General features: G+C 35.9%; 1 protein-coding gene and 1 long non-coding RNA gene across 5 annotated transcripts in view; one reads left to right on the top strand and one right to left on the bottom strand.

Annotated features, from left to right (window-relative positions):
- Positions 1-25,570, bottom strand: part of LOC125226074 — a 50,044-nt gene that overhangs the window by 2,668 nt on the left and 21,806 nt on the right. The gene's annotated exons all lie outside the window — the stretch shown is intronic.
- LOC125226110 lies at positions 1,600-24,281 on the top strand. The gene is made up of 4 exons (XR_007177047.1): positions 1,600-2,665; positions 16,179-16,313; positions 16,465-16,555; positions 23,573-24,281. It is a non-coding gene; the product is annotated as an uncharacterized LOC125226110 (long non-coding RNA).

The following is a 25,570-nucleotide window of genomic DNA, read 5'->3' as shown; positions in this document are numbered from 1 at the left end:
AACGACAAAGTTTTGATCGCAGCTGGGTCTCCTCAGGTGACTGGTGTTAGTGTGTCCTAGAATACTGGATATATACACAGATAGGGCGGTCTACTCTCTGCTACCTAGTCTGCGGACGCAGAGGGGGGGATCAGAACACAAGCCTATAGGTTGCCTATCTCAGCTTCGCTGGCTGAACTGTACAGTTCTAGTAGGGATACACTTGTGCATATTCTGAACTCAAGATCTATGGTAAGTGATGATCTGTGGTTCAGATATGCTAGAGTAGGGAAATAGATAGGATTAGGGTAACGTCACGCACTATTTCTATGAAATTAGGGTTGTTTTACGATTGGTCTTGAAGTATAATTGATAGGTGTGTATTTCTATGGATTAAATGGACTTTAAATGTGGTGTTTACTATCTTAAAATATGTGGTAAACTGGTAATTCATAAAATCTTTTAATACTTAATTTATCTGAGTGTAATTAATAATTGTGGTAGCAATTTCTGATCTCTCGGTGTAGCTGCGGAACGCTAAGTGTTGCTAACTGGTTATTCAAGGTAAATTCTATCAAATTGGCTAGGGAAACAAACTGTCTTTGGAATAAAAGGATTGTTTGTTATAGGGTCCAGTGGCATGCGAGCGCCGTCCACTGATGGAAAGTCAAAAGCTTAAAAAAGTTAGTAGACTTACTTAGTTCTCATAAAAGTTAGCGACTACTCGGTGTTTCGTTGAAACATTAGAAAGATCGAGAAGTTATGGTCTATTAGCAGTATTGGGGAAGGGGGGTTTAGCTAGGGAAAAAGAAACAAAACAAAAGGGGGGTTAGTTCATAGATAGATAGCCTTTCAGGCTTACTTGCTTAGGATCCTGATAAAGTGGTTTGATCAGGTCAGGGGTCCCATACCGTATCGCAAGCCCTTGCCCAAGCCGGGACCATTAATAAGGCGTAGCGGATGATTACAAAAATATTTTAAATATTCATATCACAAGTGCTGCAATAAACTAGTTCAAAAACCCAAAATATTTACATTACATCATTATTCTTATTATAACTTCCTATTTTCTGTAACGTTTCAATTTATAGTATATTCTAACAACAGGTTATTTATATTTACAAACTAAAAAAATAACTAGAGTTCAAAATATAGTCGTTACTCATTAAAGGATCTGGGTTATCGCGGTTCACATCGAAGGGTTCTACATACTCGCACTAGACGATGACGAAGGCCAAATTTATGGGGTATATTTAAAGGGGGGTTAGCTATACTGTTGGTTAGTCAAGTAAGTAAATAAGTAAGGTGAGCGGAGGTTTAGTTACAACCTCGTATCTCCATTTTCACTGTTACTTGAAGTAAAATGTTTTTTTGCTAATAGACGGTCGTCGTCGTGCCAGCTACACCAAAAAATATTTAAAAAAAATATTGCTTAAAAATATGTTAGTTGATTAATCTCTTTGACTCAAAACTTCGCGATACGTCCGAGCCTTTCTAACAAAAAGATAAAATATTCACAAATACCACCTATTTGTAGAAATCCTAAGCACGGCAAACGATTAAATTCCCTTTTTTGGGTCAAACTTGTAATACTGGCAATACTTTTGGTACGTACTTTTGGTCTGCATTTTGCTAACGTGTCACGACTCTAGTATTGATTCTACTTTGATTTTACTCTTGTGTCAAAGTGACAGAATGAGATTGCAATTCGAATCATCATATCATTACAAAGATATGAATTGCGTAATTTTACACGAATTTAATCTCTCATGGCCTGACAATACGAACCAAGGCATGCGTTCTCCTGAATGGCACAGTATATAGACTTTTTTGTCGATGGGTATGGCCGCCATGTTTGGTTTATGACAATTAGACGGGGATTTTGTCGTACCAAAGAGTAAATTGCAAGTTTTTTCGGCACAACTTGGTTCCTCTACTCGTCGCAAGATGGCGTTGGCATTATTAAAATAAACAAGAATGACGTGCATTTGCGTCGGTGTAGACCCATCATGAAAACGTAGATATGATAATTTTATATTTAAAAAAAAGCTAACGTGACATAAATTTGACAAATGTCTAAAAGAAATATAGTATTTTCTGTGTAATATCTTCTTCCGTGCACGTGTGATTTATTGTTTAGTCAATTTAAATATCACTCTAAGTAAGAACTGTTAGACAAAACACTTTATCTCGTAGCATAATTGTATATTTCAATATATCACAGCCATACATTTTTATATTCTTTCAGGTGATTCAGCTTACCCACAGAGGCAAACACTACTGATGGATGCACTGACTTTTGGATGCACCTGTAGGATCTCCAGAAGCTTTACAAGTTCGAGCCCGCAACTGTATAGAGCGGTGTTTTGGGCGACTAAAAATCAGTTGGCAGTGTTTGTCGCCAATGGAGAAACTGCACTACAAGCCAGCAGAGGCAGCTAAGATCGTTAACACGTGTTGTGTGCTTGACAATATAGCTAACAAAGCGAATTGTGAACTGCCTCCGCTGAACCGACACGAAGAACAGGAGCAGCAGCAGGAGCAGAGATTAGCGGCGGAGTTTGACGCCCGTCAGCAGAATGCTGATATTTATTTGGCAATGGCTCCTGACAGGTGTTGGCTAAACAAAGAGCTGCAGCTGGGTCGAGCTGCTCGTCAAGCGCTTGTACGGCAGTTAGCAAATTATGTAAGTAGTTATGGTAGGTCTATTTCAGTTTATAGTTAAGGTGAGCCAAAAAAGCTATATTTTAAGTTCACATCTTCACCATTAGTATAATTATCATTCATTTCATTACAGAACCCATTTTTTCCTAACTTTTGTGTCGTCATGGGAGTGTCGTAAATTAGGTTTCGGGGCTGCTGATTTCAAAATTAATGTTCAATTTGGAATCTGACATTTGACACAAATTCGTCATGGGTATTGCTATATTATATTAGTATAATCAAGAACCATTTAATACTGGACTGACATAGCCCATACAAAAAAGCTTACCCCTGAAAAAAGCTCAATTTTTGGTTCAAAACTAGATGGCATTGTTTTGCAACCCGGGAGTTGAAAAAAACATAATTTCACCTATATTTTTACTTGTTTTTAGGGTTCCGTAGTCAACTAGGAACCCTTATAGTTTCGCCATGTCTTTCTGTCCGTCGGTCCGTCCGTCCGTCCGCGGATAATCTCAGTAACCGTTATAGCACTAGAAAGCTGAAATTTGGTACCAATATGTATATCAATATTATCAATCACGCCAGCAAAGTGAAAAAATAAAAAATGGAAAAAAAATATTTTATTAGTTTGCCCCCCCTACATGTAAAGTGGGGGTTGATATATTTTTTCATTCCAACCCTAACGTGTGATATATTGTTGGGCAGGTATTTAAAAATGAATAAGGGTTTACAAAGATCATTTTTTGATAATGTTAATATTTTCGGAAATAATCGCTCCTAAAGGAAAAAAATGTGCGTCCCCCTCTAACTTTTGAACCATAAGTTTAAAAAATATGAAAAAAATCACAAAAGTAGAACTTTATAAGGACTTTCTAGGAAAATTATTTTGAACTTGATAGGTTCAGTAGTTTTTGAGAAAAATACGGAAAACTACGGAACCCTACACTGAGCGTGGCCCGACACGCTCTTGGCCGGTTTTTCCATTTAAATCCTTCCGACATCCGATATCGGATCGGATAAAAACGGACTAAGACAATAGATACTTTGTTAGTGTTATGTATGTATCCCAACGAAGTAAGATAAACATGGAAGCCGCTTTTAAGAACATTACCGTTCAAATTCTTGGCACCGTTTAGCACACATACACAATTACGCCTACATTTACACAAGACAATACGTTTACAGGCCCTGTAATCAAAACTGGTAAACAAAACAATAGTCATCTCTTTTATTTATACTAATGCACACAGATAAGTGTAGCTGAAATGCATATAATGTCACTAACTTACAAATCAGCGATTTTATTCGGCTAAAAACCTTCTTGCTGTACGTACTGGCAGCTAAGAATTCGCGGTTCATATTTGACTAAAATTTGACACAAAAAGGGATGGGTTTATGTCATACATTAAAGAACCAAGCAGAAATAATTTTAATTTTATGCATATTAAAATATAACTACATAATTAAATTGTTGTTATGAAGTAACATCCTTCATATGAAAATAATAATTATGTCGTACACGTATTCCGCTATAATAAGTATTTTTATGCCTAGATAAATTCAATTTATATCTGTATAACAATGTACACTCGCGACCATAGCAGCATGGAAACCACTAGGTCGATTATCGCATGCACGTGCCTGCGGTCGGATTGAATAAGGTGTTCAAATATTTACCTAGATGGCGTTGCTGGCCAAACGGACTTATTTAACGAATTAAAAATCAAATTTTCGTTTCTGAATAATAATATAAATGGAGTACATATATAACGTAATATTATTTACCCAAATAATAATAGTTATATACCATTAGAAGTTATCTGTAATATCTTATAGCAAGAGCTGTTATAATCTGTGGTCTTACGTAGTACTTATCAACCAGTGTAGCAACTTTTATGACTTAGTGGGTCTGCGACCACTTGCTCACTTATAATAGTCTTAAGTGCCATTGACTCATTGAGACTTAAGCCATTTATACCAATTATCGGCGTCACTAAATTCTCGAAACAAACATCATACTGATAAAAATATTCTTCACAATTACCTAACCTAACCTTTAGTAAAAAATGCATGATAATATTGATAATTGCAGCGGTAAAACTGGTCAAGCAAAGTTCGTTGTGCCGGTTGGAAACAATGATAATTTACTAAGTTATACAATACATATTATTTGGTGCCCGTCATGTGCACGGGTATTTGTGGGTTCGCACCAACGAAATAGAGATTGAAACAGTCGCCGTGGTCGAAATCGGCCAGGAGAGTAGTATCGTATTATTAAGTTAGAAAAGTGCCTTATCAAAAGCCGATAACAGGCACAATGGGTTTCTTAAATACTTCGAGTTTTAGCAATAGACCATCGTTTGATGTGCCTTTTGATTAGAACTAATTTGAAATAACGCAATTAAATGCGCCGAAATGTGACTATTACCGTTCTTACTATTACCTATTATATCAAATAGGTATTTTGCTTTTACATTTATAAATAATAGTTAAATTTTTGTCGTAATCGTGTTTCGATTATTAGCCATGTCAACACTGTTTATCATTAATTCATTATACGGTACTAGTGATAAAAATAACCAAGAATTAGGTAAATAAAATCACTTTCACAGTTATTAAATACTTACTTATTGGGTGTACTCGTATTTTGGATTCTCCTTAGGAATTCATAAACATTAAACCATTTATTAATCTTATTATTATTAATCCTTTATTTAGAAGTCATTTTAATTATACTTAATGGCATATTTATATTATTACATTACATCTATAAATATTTTACTAGTTGAATATTTTTAAACCGACAGAAGGAATCTAACTTAACAATATAGTATGTTTACCTTGCTAGTCTCTGTGTATTACACATGCTGACAATCAATTGAAGAAATCAGTTTATTTGATTAGCAAAATTATGCCATCAACTATCTATAATAGGGCTGTTATTTAGTTCTTCAAAATGGCAAGCACCTAACATTTTATTGAGATTAAAGCTTAAGTAGCATTTCCGCAAAACGGAAAAGGATTGAAGCTTCACCACAATAAAAATAATAGGTATTAAAATAGAAGATCGGACTGCTATGTAACAAAGTATTATAACAAAATATTGATTAATAAAAGAAGCAATTTTAAATATTTACTACGAAGGTATTTGCCTGAGCGTAGTGAAAGATTCAAAAGCCCAAGGTGAAAATATATTTACTACCATGTGCACTGTTGACGTCAACAGAACTAAACAAATTATTGGAATTATGGAAAGCCACATTAGAAAATTGTGACTTTCTCCCTTATAGCAGGGAACAAACAGAGTTGATGGTGATGTAAAAAAAAAAGATTATTTGTATTATTGAAAAATACAAAAAAATGCTTTGAAATTAAAACAAGTTATAATTATATGATAAATCGAGAATCCGATCTTCTATATATCTTACGTATTTGCCAGCTGAAACCTCGAAAATGTTATATTACTGACCTGATTAAGTAAAGTATTTGCTTATCTATAATCATAACGACATAACTTCACTGCAGGTTAAATAGAGAAATAAAAAAAAACTATGCTGTAGCGTAGATAACAATTTATACAGAGTGGCCTTGGATGGAATGCGCTCATATAAGTAGATAAAGTCAGTTTACCTAATAAAAATATTATTTTATTTTAGAAAACGAACAAAACTGGGTAGTTTTTCCACACTGTATAAATTTGAATTCTACTGTCGTGACATACTTACTTAGTTAAGATTTTGATAAAATGACACTTTAATTACATTAGGTATTATCCACAAAATATTTTTTTTTTATTGTTATTGATCACTAAACACGGAATTCACTAAACACTACTTATAAGATGATACACTAATACTTTGTGTAACCTCCCTCGTTATTAATAACTGCCTGTAAACGGGATCTCATTGACGTAACTAGGTTTTGACACAAATCGGTACCGCGAATATTGTCCCAAATTTTTAAACAATGTGCTTCCAATGCTGCCGGTGTTCTTTCGTTTTGATTGTCCCATCGTTGGACAATGACACCCCATAAATTTTCTATTGGGTTTAAATCGGGTGACCTTGCAGGCCAGGGAATGTCCTTGATGTCATTTTTGTGTTGACCAAACCACTCCTTTACAGTACGCGAACAATGTATCGGGCAATTATCTTGCACAAACGACAATACCGGCAATTCAGTCTCAGGATACACGTTTCGAACTGTAGGTAACATCGTATTTTCCAACACGTCCACGTAATTGTCACTATTTGCGCGGCTAGGTATCCTGACTAGTTCTCCCGGACCGGCTGCAGTCATCCAACCCCACATGTTCACGGTGATGCGACCTGACTCCATATTGGGCACGACATGCTCATTGTCATACCGCGTATTGTTTCGACGCCACAAATTCAACCGTCCGTGTTGGCTCGATTTAAATGTCTTCTCATCTGTAAAACAGTCATTTGATTTACAAGGGGGCAAAGTTGTTGTTTAACCGCACGTGCCAATATTTATACTTGAACAAGCGACAGATTCCAACCGCGAACCACGAGCGTAGCGTGTGGTTCAAAAGTGGGATCTTGAGCGTTGCGAGGGTTTCAACGCACGAAGGTTAAACAAACTTTTCAACCAAAAGAAACACACAAATTTTTACCAACCCAAACAAAATCCTAACTGTAAAACATGAAACAAAATGAAATAAATTTATTTCAGTATTCAATATGTGTGATTCAATATCATAGGTAGTTAAATTCTACCAGCCAGTTTAGGATATCAAGTTAAAAATTGTATGAAATTACTTTACTTTACACTCTTGTGGATAAAATGAAATTTTGCTACCTATCTGTATTAGAAGAATTAAAAGAGCCTTTACCAGTTTAATTTGATTTTACCATAAAATGGAGAAATAAACAAACACAGACGTAATAAAAAACACTAAATAGTAGGTAAATTATTAACCTGTAAAAATAACGTTAGTCCAGTCGTCGTCTAGATGTTTTCGAGCAAACTGTAACCTAGCAGTTTTATGTGCAGCAGTCAACAAAGGTTTGACGGCATGTCTGCGATGATGGAGACCCTCTTTATGAAGCGCACGCCGAACAGTGCGCGCACTCGTGCCAAACAATCCTGCGTAATGCCTTGTGGGCCTGAAGCCATCTTGCTCATACTCCTGCACCATTAGCTGACGTTGCTCAGTGTTTATTAGGCATGGTCTACCTGATTTAGGCCGATGCAACAGAGATCCTTCCCCTTGATACCTGTCAACCCACAGGCTAACAGTTTTACGCTGAAACAATGTAACAATATTCATACTTATTATCATCACATAATAATGTCTAGTTAGCTCGAGTTGATTTCACTAAACTCAAATGTTTTAGCAAAACAACAATATAAAATGGCGAATACTAATTTTGCATTTATACATTAATTAAAGGAAATGGTCTAAAATAAAAAGAAATATGTTATTATTTCGCAAAATGTTAAGTAGGTAAAAGGTTTCCTGTTTCATAATAAAAATAAGAAAAGTATAAAACAAAGAAATGCCATATAACTCATGTATTGTAAGGAAAAGTGAAAATTAAAAAGTTACTTACGTTTACACCCATTTCTCTTGCTATCTCTGATTTATTAAATCCTTCTTTGTGCAAGGCAATTATTTGCGATCTCATTATCATGTCGATGTTGGAATAAGAACTCATCGTTATTATAATATGAGTATACCTAATATAACTCAAAACGCAATTAATTCGGACGTAAGCGGCAACGAAGGACGAACAACGAAAAAGTCTGATAGAAAAATAATTTTGTATGGTGTGAATAGAATTTAAATCTACCCTCTTAACGTTTTAATACTAAACGGAATACTGGTAAAATTAAACGTATTGCCAATTTACAGTAATGAGGCATGCGTCAATTTGGGGGTTGTTGCATTCGGATAAGGTTCCTATTCCATTGGCATGTTTATCGAATGATCTTTAAGTGGTAGTAAATTTCGCCGGCTTCGTTAATGATGCTATGGCCCAGTGGCGAGACTGCAAGGCGCAAACGAGTCGGGCGCTCCTAAGTCCCGGGTTCAAATCCCAGCCATGACAATGACGTGATTTTGTGTTTTTTAGCGTCTTGGCTTGAAATGGCACTCCGTGACACCAATTTGAGCTTATTCTCAGACTGATCCTGATAGAAATGAAAAGAAAAATGTGGCTAAGAAAAAACTCAATACTTCAAAAACCGGTTAAAGTGTCTTTGAAATAATTAGGATGGAAGCGAAATTAGCAAATGAAAGATTGCAATCAACACAAAGATGTATTTTTCTGTATTCAATGACGCCAACGCCATCTAGTGACAGCTAAATATACCAGTAAGGTTCGTGTATAGGAATAATAGCATAATTATACAAAGAACGCATAGATGGTGCTCAACTTCGCTGCAAGCGACTTTTCCGCTGAGTTGACCATCGTCTTTAGGCCGTATCTGTACAGTCACGTTCAGATTGTTGTCAGTTGCCATCTATTGTTAACAGGTGTTAAACGTAGGCTTTCATTTTATAAATTTTACCTTTTCAGGGCTGGTTTTTAGTACAGTACAGGTCAGATAAATGTCAGCTTTCACTGTAATTTATACGTGTGATGAAAAGGATAGTGATAACTTTATCTGGTAGATATATTTATCTGGCGACTGAAAAACCGGCCCTTAAATATGTAATTACTTAGATGTCGCCACCGAAAGATAATAACATAGAACACTTCTTTCAAACAAAATGCCAGCCGAAAAGTGGTTCCAAGATCATAATACGCCTTACTGACACCGGACCATAGGTCACGTCTATTTCTATTCTACAAGCTTCTAAATTAACACGTTTAAGGACGCTTGGTGACGTCATCTGTCATAGACCAAAGGAAACAAATGACTACGCGTATGCTATACCATACTACCATACGTGTCCACGAATGTGTTCAGATTGGCCATTTAAACCACTATGCCGGTGACACAAGGTCTGTGATCAAAATAATCGAACTCCTATGCCACTGACACGTACGCGTGTTTAAACAAGTTTACTGGTCTATGTCGGCCGCACAGCAGGCAGTCAAACATGATCGCACGATATTAATAAAATTATACAAAAATGAAAGTTTTTAAATATCAATTATGGCTATTAAAAATATTGCATAACATCATCCCCATACGAAAGTAGTTCGTACAAAATAAATCGAAATAATTATGATCCTCGCCAAATTACACATGAAACTTAATCCCATATTTTTCTACGTATTTGTTGGAACGACTAGCACATGATATTACAAAACAGTACGGCATTTTCTTTTTGTAAACATATATTCTAAATATGCCGTACTACGACTGTTCCGACTGGCCGCCATTAGCGCACTGACAAGCTCCGTGGCACAATTTTGAGGCCCCGCCTACCGTGGCACAATATTCGTGGGGTCATTTTTGAGAGCTCTTTAGACATCTAGGTATATTAACAATCGCTGATGTATCCCATCAAAAACAAAACTTGTAAAAACACCAAGTCTTCGCAACTCAGTTTGTTCGCGCCCTTTTCAATCATTATCATTTATATCGACCATCCCGTTCGCTCTTCCTTATGATAGGTTCAACCTCATTTTTATTTGTCATGTCACCCGCCTTTTTGCCGACCTTCTTAAAAAATATAAGAAAATACGTCAATCTGCTAAACTAAAAGACATTCGATGTCAATGTGAAAAAATATCCGCAACGACGAATAAAGTTATAATTATTAATTAAATAAATAACGATTCGCGAGTGTACACAAGAAAGAGTGAACCAAGTAAATATTCGAAAGGGTGGCCGCCCGCTGAACTGTCGAGAAAACAACAGCAGTAAGTTCGGCACGCATCAATTACCATAATTTTATTTTTCCGTTTTATTTTATTTTATATTACAATAGTTCGTCAGGAACTACGTACTCGCTGGTCCTTCAACACAGTTCTTCTGGCGTAAAAAGAGTTGAGATCCCTGTAATACCAAGTCGGTTAATTTATTCAGTCCCTAATACTTAAAGGACCTTCTGCCATAAATTATTACGTAGTTTACTTATAGCTACTAATAGCTATACTTTCGTAATTTTGCATTTCTAATGATGCGTCGAATAGCATTCAAATGTATAAGATAAAAACTCGACTCGACGCCGCTCGATTCCGCATATGTGGAAGCCAGGCTTTATGGAAAAAGTAGGTTTTTGTGACAACTACCAATAAGATTTTGCCAGGGAGACTAGAGATAAGTAGGAAAGTCTGTCGAAGTAGAACAGTCGCAAAAATGACCGGCTGAGCCTTTATAATTGCAGTTACAAATATCTCCGCTTGGAGCGCATGTCTCGCTCAATGATCAGCGATGTGAGATGACATTAGACGTTATTTTCTCTAGGCTAATTTCGTCAGACTGAGCAAGTCAAGACGTAGTCCCGTGGTAGTGCGCTGGCTTCGTACGCAGATGTTCTCGGGTTCGATTCTGACAGCGATCTTTCTGCTTTTTGTTTTTTTTTATACATTAATTTTCTTTTTGTGTATTTTATTTGTGTTTATTTATTGTTTTATTTATACAAATGTTAACTTAAGCCCTTTTACATTGTTTGCCCCATCTTAGGATTCTTCGGTAATGTTGTAAGTCTTGCAAATGAAATTTAAAAAAGTTGTAACAAAACAAAAAAATATTTTTGGACATTAAAAAAATAAAATAATTCAAAAAAAATATTAGTAGAAAAAAATAATAAAGGTCTCACCAGGATTTGAACCAGGGACCTCTTGCTCCGTAGGCGGGGTCACTCACTACCGAGAAGGCAAAGAGATTGTCAAACCCTTATGCACCTGCGATTGCAGCGCCACCTATCTTTTCTTTTATATGTGCACTTCTGATACTTAAAGAGGTTGCTCCTTTATCTCTATTCTTCATGGATTTTGCACATTCAAAAATCTTCAAATAATACTCAACTGTTTCGGTCGCACTCGTACAAATATAGGATTGGTGCGAGCGAGACGGAGATTGATTGTCAACATGATATCTATCATAATCATAAACACTATTCGAAATGGCCTCATTTAAAATATAAGTTTGAAATATATTGAAAGTAATATTACTAATCATTGACGTCACGCTCAAAATGAAAGAGATAGAAAATTTGACAGTATGGTAAAATCAAAATAAGAACGATGCCGATGGCTTGCGTGCGTTGTAAACAGGGACTGAAACATGACACGGGCCCCTAGCGTCATCTATATACTTTTTACTGTATCATTTGTAATGCCGTTGAACTACCGCGTGCGTATTTTTTTTTAAATAACGACATTTTTATTCAAATGACACTCTTAGTGACATCTAGCGACATAGATTGACGGCTGCCAATGGGGTACGGTATTTAGTATGGACTCTGCTGGTCCTGTATTAAATGGTTCTTGGTATAATGTAAAATACCCTATAATGGACGGTGATACCATTATGGACAAATCCTTAAAAATAGTAATTTGAAATTAGTTCCTAAAAATTGACGGCATTGTACCATAAACAAGAGTAATAGAGCTGCTTAATTTTGACGTTTCATTTAATTCGGTTATTTCTGAAGGATTTGGCGGCTAGATAAAAGTCATCAGTTTACTAAAAAAAAAAATATTAGTAACAATTCTCATTAAATAAGGTTGCTAAGAGAGTAGAGTTCATGTATAAATTAATAAAAAAAATAATACTCGGTGTAAACTTGAATGAGTTTTACTTACTGTATTAACCATGAGATAAGGTATAAAACATACTAGTTTGTTACTCCAAAGATATAATAGTTATTTGTTATACAAGGGGGCAAAGTTGTATTTTAACGCCGAGTGTGGAATTGAAAAACGAGCAAGTGAAAGGATTCTATAGTTGAACCACGAGTGAAGCGAGTGGTTCGAGAATAGAATCCTGAACTTGCGAGTTTTTTAACACACGAGAAGTAAAATACATTTGCACCCGAGTGTAACACAAAACTTTTCCCCTCACTGTAGCGAGGAAACTACAACGCAAAAAATGCGTTTATCACTGCTTCCAGTAGTTCCACAGGTGGTAAATCATCTTTATTACTAGATTCACCTACTTTAATAAATTTTAAACCAGTTAATTTGACTTTATTCAAGGTCAAATTACTTTACCCACTAGTGGATAAAATGCGTTTTTACTCGCTGGTATTAAAGGACAAAATACGTGTTTCCGAGCTAGTGAGGGGAAAAGAAATTGTGTTATTTTGCGAGTGTCCATAACTGGACCCGGAAAACTGCGTACCTCCGTTCCGTGGACAAGGATCAATTTACAAAAACCAAAATTTACAAGAAACAATCCTATGTTAAGGTGGCTCGCTTTCCATACAAAAAACATCTACCATTTATTTAGTCACCGCACACTACAACTAAATAAAAATATGCGCATACATCTACTATACATTATCCATCGTCGCAGTATTGAACGAAATACATTGTTTCATACAGAAATCATGGAAAAATCCATGTGAATTTTTTATTAATTTTACGAAAATGTGCGTGCCAAATTTTGTGTACAGACACAGAGCCGTCATATTTCGCGCATTTTTAGTTGACATTGTCATCAGTGACACTTGGCTCTTGACAAGTAATTATTCAAAGATATTGGTTTACTTAACTCAAGCAGACTCAGAAATAATGATGCATTTTGTCAATAAAGATACATATCGTGTATTTCGACACTGCTAGTGTAAATCGAAATGGCGTCTCGGTCAAACGCATTGACTATGAAGCAGAAGATCTCGAGTTCCATTCCGGAGTCTTTTTTAATCATTTGAACTTTTTTTTGGATTTATTAAGTTTTTTTATATTGTTTAATAGAATAAATATATTCTATTAAAAAAGACTCTACTATATTTCTTTCCTATTTTTTATTTTCATACAAAAATACAATACAATCTTTATTGTGCCTTTGTTGATAAAATAAAATATTACACGTCAGGTCAGGTACATAGGTCATAGTGTGGGCATAGTATTAGTAATGTGCTGACTTCCTTACATTTACTGAGCTAGTTGACCTATGTTATTGTTGTGTGAATGTTTTTCTTCAACAACTAAATAGTTATATATATGAATATGTATGTAGGTATGTGGGTAGCTTTCGCACATTGTAATTTTTCCTCAGTCACCCGTTGAGCTCAGAGACCACGAACGCTGTAGTGTTCGAAACGTCGGGATGAATTGTAAATTCATTATACACGATTTAATCCGTTTTCATAGTTTTTATTTCATGAGTAACTATCGCGGTAACTGAAGACAATATTAACTAAATGGTTACAAATAATAATTATCATCAATATAATCTGGTCCAGGCCGCCCCTATAATCGCACTTACTAATAGTGCGACAGGGACGGCCTGATATTTTATAGTCTATCGCGCGACCATGCTACCCGTGCTGTACTAGCTTTCGGCGGCTTCGCTTGCGTTAGAAAGAGACAAAAGTAGCATATGTCACTCTCCATCCCTTCAACTATCTCCACTTAAAAAACATGTCAATCCGTCGCTTCGTTTGGCCGTGAAAGACGGACAAACAAACAGACACACACCCATTCTTATTTGTAATTTTAGTATGGATTTGACATTATTATTTATATTTAAATAATTATATACGTATAGCCTAATTTCGTCGGTAACAGCGTGTTATGTAATGGCGTCGTTGGTGAATAGTCGCCTGTCACGCCGTGAAACTGCGTTCGAATCCCGGGATTCTATAAACTTTTTGTATTTTTTTTGGATATAAATTTCGTATTTTTTATTGACCGAGCAAGAATGGAGAGCCGAAGGTATCAATTTTATCTTAGAGAACATATTGATTTTTTTATTGTCATTTTGATTTTCTAATTATTAAGTTTAGATATAAAACACAACTTTTAATACCCTCGCTAAATCTAATATATTCTCGAAATTACTCCTCCAAAAAAATCATTCGAATCGTACTTTAGAAACTAAAATTTATCTATACTTTTTGGAATTTTTTAAAATATCAGATTAGGATAATTATGTTAGAAATTCTGAGTTCGACGAACCCAAAAATTATTACCATGTAAGAGAATAGGTTTTTAATCTTTTTTGTGGAAAACGCTCAGTAACTACTGTACGAGTACATATACATTTATGTATAATAATAAAACAAAAAATAGTGTCTCATAGTGTTGTGTTCCTGCCGGTGAGTAAGGCTGCCAGAGCTCAACGAGGGTGCGGGGTGCTGACGACGGGAGGACTTACGGAACTAATTTGTTCCGTCTATTGTCCTTTGAGTCGTCGGCAACCCAAACCCTCCTTTGAACTTGTACACTCCTTTTTGCTGTGCACACACAGCAAAGGGGAGTGTACAAGTTTCTAATGGGGCGGCAACGCGCATGCGACACTCTTTGAGTTGCAGGCGTCCATAGGTTACGGTGACCGCTTTCCATCAGGCGGACCGTATGCTTGTTTGCCACCGACGTAGTATTAAAAAAAAAAAAAGAGAAAAAGTCCTGGATTCGAACCCAGTAGTTCCATGCAAATCATGCGATAACACGTATTTACCGCAAGGCTATTTAAACAAGCTGTCGCCGCGTGAAATTATCGACTAGAAGGAATACAAAAACACTGTTTGTATGTGTGAGTGGTACTTAAAAATAGTGTAAAATAGTAAATTTATATACATTAAGGGGATTAACGTTACAATGAGAAGTTGAATGTATGTTGTAATACGTCAATTTTAATATTAAATGTTCGCGAAGCATAATTGAAAGTATATAAATGCCTGTACGACTCCACAAAAAAAATAAGACCGGTAATTTGCAAATTAACGCCATCTAACGCAGCCTGAGCTTCGGGTAACCTAGGCGAGCCACCTTAAAATAACCCAAACTCATTTTATTTGGGGTATATAAAATTGTCTCATTGAGTATTAGTTTGCTTTAAATGTAAATTTTTAAACTTATTTCACCGTTCATAATGGGGGATCCATTACTGGAGAACTGCCGTCCATGATTGGAGAAAAAGCACCTTGTTTTAATTTGTTAATTATGAAGAAACTAATAGGAGTATCTATTCTGCAATGCGCTGGAAATGTAAAAGAAAGATAAGACATTCAAGTTTTAACACGTTTAGCGGTAGAATTTTTACATGTTTCAGTGAAATATCGAAAATAGGCAAAATTTCATCTTAAACTGTCCATGATTGGGCCCGTTACCTTATAGTCGTTGGATAAGTTCGGTTCGGTACAACACTTTTTTCTCTACACTTAAATAGGTTTGTAAAAAAGTTTTCGAATAAAAGTGACGTTATTCTAAAACAAATTTAAAAATGATATTGCGCTACCTCTTTCTTAGTTTGCCCCTTCTATTCGGGCCCCGTAATGCCTAGGGTTCTGTTGCCTACTATGACTTATTGAGGTGGCGTTCTTTTGTGACATGTCGAAACCTGCGCTGTTCTGATGTTGGAATCCATGAAGAGTTGAGGGATTTTTTAGCAACTCAAGCATTTTCTCTTGTAAATTAACACATTTATTTTTTATGTTACAGTGATTCTTCATCGGACCAAGGCCGATTTGTCCAGGACCAATTTTCGGATCTCCTGGGCTTCCTGGAACAAGGACTAGTGATTGTTTCGAGGAGCTGTCATGGTGTTGGATCTTGATATTTTATCGTGAAACGCAGGTATCCTTTCAATTGCTAGTTTTTCAATTCCACATTCGGCGTTAAAATACAACTTTGCCCCCTTGTATAACAAATAACTATTAGTGCCAAGCCCTTTGCACACGCCAATGGTTGGAAACTTCTGATTTATTCGTGGTCATTATTATTGCAGATTTAATGATGACGGCGCGTCGGAACCCAAACGTCAAGAATCGCCGACGTTCACGGAAGCAGCTACAATGAGCGGAGAATCTGAGAGCCAGGTAATAAGTTTAACAAAATTGAAAATATCTGTGTATCTACAATGCCAACAATAGAGGAAAAACGACTTAACCCTTTAATGTACAGCGATGTATATATGCATCATCTATTTTTGACTGCCTGTGTGGTGACGGGTTAAGAATTTCACCACCCCCTTTCTTCCCGCGGGTGTCGTAGAAGGCGACTATGGGATATGGGTTAAATTGTGGCGGAGGCGAGAGGCTGGCAACCTGTCACTGCAATGTCACAGTTTCGTTTTCTTTCAACCCCTTATTTGCCAAGAGTGGCACTGAAGCTTTAGTAGTTTCATGTGTTCTGCCTACCCCTTTATGGGATACAGGCGTGATTGTATGTATGTATGTATGTATTTTTGACTGTAATGACAGCATGTCAAAATACAAATTTGAATTAATCTTTGTCAAGGTCATGCATTTAAGGGTTAAATTTATAAAAATAAAAGCTTAAATTCGTAAAAAAATACTGAACTGATTAGTTGAAAAGAGTTATGTCCCTTTTTTAACAGACTTTTTTTATCGAAAATAAAGGAGGTTATATAATTATTAGGGTTCATGTTTTTCTTTAACTTTACCGCCGCTCCAAATCTCAAGGAAGGGGGTTCTCAATTCGTCTGTATTTTTTTTGGTTTTAGGGTTCCGTACTAAAAAGGTACAAAAGGAACCTTTATGGTCCCACTCTGTCCGTATGTCTGTCTGTCTGTCATATTTCTAAATATCTCGAGAACTAGGTACTATTGCTATCGATTTGAAATTTGGAACAGGTATGAACATTTTTAACTTCTAATGGCAAACTGTAAATCATGTCAAGCTACTACGTCAAGTGGGGTATCATATGAAAAAGCTCAAATTGTACATATAAAACTATTTTTAACCGCCGCCTCAAATCTGCCAAGGAAGGAAGGTTCTAGGGATGGTCAGAGGGCGCTGCGAGTCCTTGTATAGATTACTCATATGAGAGATAATTTCGACCTCAGCAGCTCTGACCTGGGTGGCCGAGCGGATATAGGCATCTGCCGCGATTGCAGGGTACGTTGGTTCGATTCCAGCCTCAGGCACTGGAGGCCTTGGTCACTTTTTCTTTCATATGTGTAATTTATTTCGGTTTTAAAAACTAATCAGATTTAAAATTCAATTTAACCACCCTTGCGGATTTTATCGAACAGATCGAACTACAAATGAATACGAGATTATACGTAAAAAAATCTCTTCTAAATAAAGATTAAACTATGCAAATGAGTTAACATTAAGAAAGAATTATCCCTGAAAAACTAACATACTAAACAGGTCGCGCAAATTAGTTAGCGAATTCACCGATACCTATAGGTAATTATAGTCAAATCTTTAAAGTTATAGGTACATATGAGATACATGAGATTATTTTAACTTTTGTAAGTTTGTACGGATACGGAACCCTCGGTGGGCCAGTCCGACTCGCACTTGACCGGTTTCTTTATGTTGTCAATTTCTCCGTTGTTACTGGACCGATTTAATTTTTTTTTTTGATTGAATGTATATATGTATACAGATTTGAGATTAGTCCTATTTTTATCAAAACCCAGTTCTGATGATGGGATCCTGGAGAAATCAAGGCAACTCCTCGAATCTTGAAGGCATACATGTGGTGATTTTTGTGTTTTTATAAGAACAGCATGCATATACGTACGGAACAGTGACATTTGGTGCAGTGGAACTGCTGATGATGGTCAGAACGGAACTCCTCAAGTCTGAAAGGCACACTCATAGTGACTTTGGTATTTTTATAAGAACAGCATGCATTTATGTTCAGAACAGTGGAACTCGGTGCAATGGAACTGATGATGATGAAAATGGATCAGAATGGAACTCCTCAAATCTGCACGGCACACTTATAATGAATTTGGTATTTATATGAGAATAGCTTTAATTTAAGTACGAGTACATTCATAACAGTGACATTTGGTGCAGTGGAACTGCTGATGATGGTCATAAAGTAACTCCTCAAATCTGGACGACACACTTATAGTGACTTAATTTGGTATTATTATAAGAACAGTATGCATTTACGTTCAGAACAGTGGTCGCGTTAGAGCTCGCGGGTTCGAACCCCGGATCGCACTAATGAGGTTTTCGGAATTTATGTGCGAAATGTCATTTGATATTTGCCAGTAGCTTTTCGCTGAAGGACAGCATCGTGAGGAAACCGGGAAATCCTAATAAAGCCCTAATTACCCATCGGGTTGGAAGGTCAGATGGAAGTCGCTTTCGTTAAACTAGTGCCTACGCCAAATCTTGGGATTGATTGTCAAAGCAGACCCCAGGCTCCCAAAGACCATAACTTTAATTTATTCAGGTATACATATATTGGTTTTTGTGTTATTATAAGAACAGCATGCGTTTACGTACGGTCGACTACAAAGAGATGTATACACTTTTTCAGCTTATTGCATCGTAATAAGGTGAAAAAATGGATACATCTCTTTATAGTCGACTGTACCGAACAGTGACATTTGGTGCAGTGGAACTGCTGATGATGATCAGAACGGAACTCCTCAAATTTGAACGAGACACTTATTATGACTTTGGTTTTTAGGATTCCGTACCTCAAAAAGGAAAAACGGAACCCTCATAGGATCACTCGTGCGCCTGTCTGTCCGTCTGTCACAGCCTATTTTCTCCAAAATTACTTGAGTTTGGGGTTGGTGCAGTGGAACTGCTTATGATGATCAGAACGAAACTTCTCAAAGACGACACAAAGGGATATTATCTTTGTTTGCTAAGCATATTAAGTTTTTAACTCAAATTTTGTCAAACTCGATTTCTTATAGGTAGTCGGATATTGGATTCATGACGAATTGAGGGAACTCCTTAAACCTTAATGGTAGGTATACGTTATTGATGTATTCATTTGTATTTCCATCAAATAACCAGACATTGAAAGCAGTTTTAAAAAATACACATTTCTACACAACATGGAACTTGACTGTACTTAAAATAAAATATTTAATACCATGCATGAAATAAAGCATCAGATAAATATAAGGAAAACATGGATAGAAGTTATTTTTAAATACAAATTCTATTTAATTCGTCAGGTAGAAATATATAAAGTAAATGAGTTGAACGTGACGTCACTCAATTCGATTTCATATTAGCAAAACGTTAAAATTCGTTTTGACAGTTCTTAAAGGGAAGCTGATTTGACTAGGAGGCAAGTACCTTAATCAACATTCGTAAGTACCTTTCACCAGAACTCCAAAAGCGGCGGTTTTTTAGGGTTTCGTACCAAAAAGGTACAAAAGGAACCTTTATGGTGCCGTTCCGTCCGTCTTGTGAGTGTATAGGCTTTTTCCCCGAAATCGTTAATTCCGCGTAGCAAAATTTGCATTCGCATTTTTCCCCATTTTTTTATTCTTCTATGCGCAAGTGCCACTATTCGTATATATCTTCAACGCATTAATTTCTAATCCTTTTTTTGGCTAGTCGTATTTTTATCCGTGCGTTTTATTTTCTAATGCGCATAGTTTCTATACGTATATTTTGCCTATAGAATAAGTTCTCAATTTTATTTTTTCACATGCTGCCACCATGCCATCTTCATAATCTCACCGTCACAACCGTCAAAACCACCATATATCTTTACCAGATACTAGGATAAAATCAATTCAAGTATAATTTTTATTAGTAGGGTAAATGCACCAGTGCCCATCCATGCAGCAGTGGTCAGCCACTTTTGCATATTTCAGGCTGTAATTATTAATTTTTTTGGCTGATTCAAGTCAAAATGAGATAAAATCATAGATTGATTAAACGGTAATTGTAAAATACCTCAATATTTAAAAGTGTTCAAACATTAAGCACAAACGAAATTCAAAGAGGTACTGTCTTCTGACATGAAACATTTTGTGAACGCCATTTTTATTACAATGTCAGGGTAGTTGCACCATTAGATGACCGACACCCAGAAGATGACCCATGGGTCTAAAAATATAAGTAATTAATTTACGAATCATTTTGCGCACCCGGGAGTATTTTTCTTAAACGCAGCGACTGATCGCCGAAGCTAAAATTTAAATTCCCAGGCAAATGAGCCATGCACACGTCTGTGAGCGGTCGTCGAGTTTGTTCTTCACGCTAAAATCGCATTTTGTATGCATTTCCTATTAAGGAAAGGCCTTCAAAATTTAAGCTTTTTAATTCGTAAAAATAGAATATTACATTTATTGACGCAGTTTACTTCCGTATGTATTCTTGACTAATGTCTCTATTGTTAACATTATTAATAATAAGGTTTTTTTTACTTATTTTATGCTTATATATTTTTAGATATTTGCTGGTCAAGTTATGGTTCCAATATTGTACGTTCGTGCCAAAAGATGAACGACGGTCAACTTTTGGACAAAGGCTCGTTTTTGAAAATGGTATTATAAAATTGAATAAAATAGATAGATGTACTATTTTTACATCAAATTGATTGTTTGTTATTCGTTGATTTTTTAACCATAAGATAAACAGAACTTTTTTTATATGGTAAGGATTTATTTAAATTTAAATTTGTATGAAAACGGGATTGTTCAACTAAACAATCTGTACCCAAAATGTGAACTAGGAAAATTTTCTGGTTCATCTTTTAGGTTGCGTTCTTTTAGGATTCCAGTAAATGAATTCTGCGTCAAATTAGTTCGTTCAATTCATTAGTGTTGTGTCCAGAACATGAACCAATAAAATTAATTCGTTCAAGTTTTAGATAGTGGCTGCAAAAATGAACGCTTTAACTTTTAGAATATTTATATATTTTTTTAATTAACGCGTGCTGTTTTTTTAATAATGTAAGACCATTTTATATTAATATCAATGCATCTACAATAGGCGCAAAGTTAAACTGTTTCCCACAAATGCTACTTTTGTCTATTGGATTTACATCGTTCATATATTGGGCACATTATTCTGACTTTATCCTGGTTTATCTATCTGGGTCAAACCGTTCAGAGATAGGGCACGTTGTTCAACTACTGGGAATTTTGACCCCTTTTTAGATATAATCATTTTTATAAAATTACTGAATTATAACACGAGACTCTAAAGTAGTTTATTCTAAATTCAATTCAATGCGGTATCACATAAAACAATTAAAATCGTTGAACAAGAGTTATATATATCATATAAAAGAAATTTGTCAAAATTAGGAAATTCGCTTAACTGTTCATCTTTTGGTGATTTCACCCCATATGATTTTTGCTAAAATGTTATCAGCCAAATTATGATTTTTTGGTTCAGGCACTGGTCCCACCACGAGCTAGTAAGCTATGAGCTATCGGGCTATAAAAACAAATAAAAGATAATCACTCCCGTGTAAATAAAAGAGACACGGCGATGTTCATAGTTACTAGCCCAGCGGTGAGCTATCAAAATAGCCGTGTTTCTTTTATTTGCACGGGAGTGGAGACTTCAACCTTATTATTAATAATGTTAACAATAGAGACATTAGTCAAGAATATATACGGAAGTAAACTGCGTCAATAAATGTAATATTCTATTTTTACGAATTAAAAAGCTTACATTTTGAAGGCCTTTCCTTAATAGGAAATGCATACAAAATGCGATTTTAGCGTGAAGAACAAACTCGACGACCGCTCACAGACGTGTGCATGGCTCATTTGCCTGGGAATTTAAATTTTAGCTTCGGCGATCAGTCGCTGCGTTTAAGAAAAATACTCCCGGGTGCGTAAAATGATTCGTAAATTAATTACTTATATTTTTAGACCCATTCGGTCATCTTCTGGGTGTCGGTCATCTAATGGTGCAACTACCCTGACATTGTAATAAAAATGGCGTTCACAAAATGTTTCATGTCAGAAGACAGTACCTCTTTGAATTTCGTTTGTGCTTAATGTTTGAACACTTTTAAATATTGAGATATTTTACAATTACCGTTTAATCAATCTATGATTTTATCTCATTTTGACTTGAATCAGCCAAAAAAATTAATAATTACAGCCTGAAATATGCAAAAGTGGCTGACCACTGCTGCATGGATGGGCACTGGTGCATTTACCCTACTAATAAAAATTATACTTGAATTGATTTTATCCTAGTATCTGGTAAAGATATATGGTGGTTTTGACGGTTGTGACGGTGAGATTATGAAGATGGCATGGTGGCAGCATGTGAAAAAATAAAATTGAGAACTTATTCTATAGGCAAAATATACGTATAGAAACTATGCGCATTAGAAAATAAAACGCACGGATAAAAATACGACTAGCCAAAAAAAGGATTAGAAATTAATGCGTTGAAGATATATACGAATAGTGGCACTTGCGCATAGAAGAATAAAAAAATGGGGAAAAATGCGAATGCAAATTTTGCTACGCGGAATTAACGATTTCGGGGAAAAAGCCTATACACTCCGTCTTGTGTGTCCGTCCGTCTGTCACATAACTTAATATCTCGAGAACTACTTATATTATGGCTTTTTAACCGGAGCTACAGTCCGGTCTGGGAGAAAGCGAAAGCGAAACTTGGCATGTATTAAGTGCAAAATAGCAATAGAGTGCGATGAAAAAACATTTTTCCCCTCACTAGCTTGGAAACACGTGTTTTGTCCTTTAATACCAGCGGGTAAAAACGCATTTTATCCACTAGTGGGTAAAGAAATTTGACCTTGAATAAAGTCAAATTAACTGCTTTAAAATTGATAAATGTAGGTGAATCTAGTAATAAAGATGATTTACCACCTGTGGAACTACTGGAAGCAGTGATAAACGCATTTTTTGCGTTTAGTTTCCTCGCTATAGTGAGGGGAAAAGTTTTGTGTTACACTCGGGTGCAAATGTATTTTACTTCTCGTGTTTTAAAACACGCAAGTTTAGGATTCTATTCTCGAACCACTCGCTTCGCTCGTGGTTCAACTATAGAATCCTTTCACTTTTCAATTCCACACTCGGCGTTAAAATACAACTTTGCCCCCTAGTATAACAAATAACTGTTAATTAATGTTCATTGACTAAATCACCATTATCACAGGAATGCGGAGCACCTAGCTACTACTGAAATGGAGGACCCGGACCTGTTAGCGACATGGAACTGACCAGGACCGTCGTGGGCTCCTCATGTGCCACCCCCGGATACCTTTTCTGATTGTGGTGTTTACAGTACAGTGTACATATTCATGAAAAAAAAAATTGTAGGTACTTTTTTACATTTTTAAAAAACGCACTCTGCATGGTTTTGGAGTTTCGACATGGGTTGTGGTCGTGCTAGATAAAAACCCCCAGGCAAGAGCAAACAATTTTTTTTCCTAGCCTATATTTGTGACCCACTGCAAAGGCCTCTCTTTTCTTCCGCCACCCATCACGTTTTGCCGCCTGCTTCGGCTAGCCGCTGCAAAATACGTCGAGGTCATCTCGCCTCGTGTTTTTTTGGTCTACCTCTGCCCCGACTAGTCGGTGGTGTCCAGTTAGCAAACTATACACCCTGTTTTTATTTTAAATTATATGTGTTGTATTCTTTTCTTGTACAATAAAGTGTTTACTTACTTACTTTTTTGAATTCCGTTAACTTTAAGGGAAGGTTCTTTAGATTAAATACGATTAATTTCTCAAAAAAGCTAGCGTCTTGACTGTTACGTTTACCGAGTTTGAAAAAATAATAGTTATTTGTTTTACAAGGGGGCAAAGTAGTTGTTTAACTGGACGTGCCAATATTGATACCTGAGCAAGGGAAAGATTTCAATATTGAACCACGAGCGTAGCGAGTGGTTCAAAAAGTGGAATCTTGAGCGTTGCGAGGGTATCGAGGCACGAAGGTAAAAGGAACTTTGCCACCGACTATATATATAGAGCAGCGAAGTGGTCCAATGATAGCAACCTTCCCCTATAACTCTTTCATTAGATTTTTATAATATTAGGTAAATTTTATAAATGGAGACAGCCAATTTTTGGCTTCACTTTTTAACATGCTAATTCTATAGAGCCAGGTTTCTGGGCTCTCTGGTGATTCTGTGTTTTAAACACATCTTTAGAATAAAAGCTTGTCAAAAAAATTATTTTATTTGAATAAAGGTATTTTGAAGATACCTATTTTGCATTTTGTATTTCAAATACCTTTTTCTAAAACTATTTTGTATTTTTATTTGAAATAAGTAAAAAACCAAAGTATTTGCATTTTGTATTTAAATACATTGCTGGAGAGCATCACTTTGTTTTTCTGTCAATGAAAAGAAGAATATAGTAACTATGTATGAAGTCCATGTAGAGGCACTGCGTTTCAATATTAAGTATCAGTGTGAGATAAGATTTTTCAAAATAATAGTCACGATATTTGTTTAATTTGTTAGTCACGTGTATTTAAATTGTAGTAAGTATCTACATTAGTTCAGAGTTTATTGCTGGGTGTGGCCATACTGTAGATAGAGCTCTTTCTTGTACTGTGCCCTTAGGTTCCCCCTTTGTAATAATTGCAGTGGTTCTTCAAATCAAACATGCGGTAAATAATGCGGTCGTGGCACGGAATATCTACTAGCTGAAGAAGAGTTACTGTCAAAGTAAAATGTGTAATCACAGTGCCTATACTGCTATCTCTCGACACAGGCTTAAAACTTTTGAACCACAGTTTTGAAAATTTGACCCATATTCTTAGCTTGATATGAGTTAAAGTGTAAAATGCTAATATTGGCGCCATCTAGCCGAGCACCCCCCAAAGGTGTAAAGCCATCTAAGCCACCGTACCTTTTTCTTTATAGTTCTGAGTTTGGCCTTTTTCTTCCTATCTGTCTATACGGAGTTATATAATTGTCTTCCCCTGTTGTAAATAGTAACAATAGTTGTGGAGTATACAGATGTATGCGACTAAATAAATGTACAAATGTGTTCTGTGACACAAACATTTAAGACATCAAATAAAGTTTAACGAAGCTTGTTCAGTTGTTTTATTGGGCATATTCTATTATATTTACGATCGAATGCAAAAGTATCTCGCAAATGTGGTGTTACCATAGGTACAATATTTTGTGTCGTAGAATTA

Source organism: Leguminivora glycinivorella, chromosome 1 (assembly GCF_023078275.1).
Source record: "Leguminivora glycinivorella isolate SPB_JAAS2020 chromosome 1, LegGlyc_1.1, whole genome shotgun sequence".
In the NCBI taxonomy this organism is placed as follows: domain Eukaryota; kingdom Metazoa; phylum Arthropoda; class Insecta; order Lepidoptera; family Tortricidae; genus Leguminivora; species Leguminivora glycinivorella.
The sequence above is the reverse complement of the archived record's forward strand: the minus strand, read 5'-3'. Positions and strand labels throughout refer to the sequence as shown.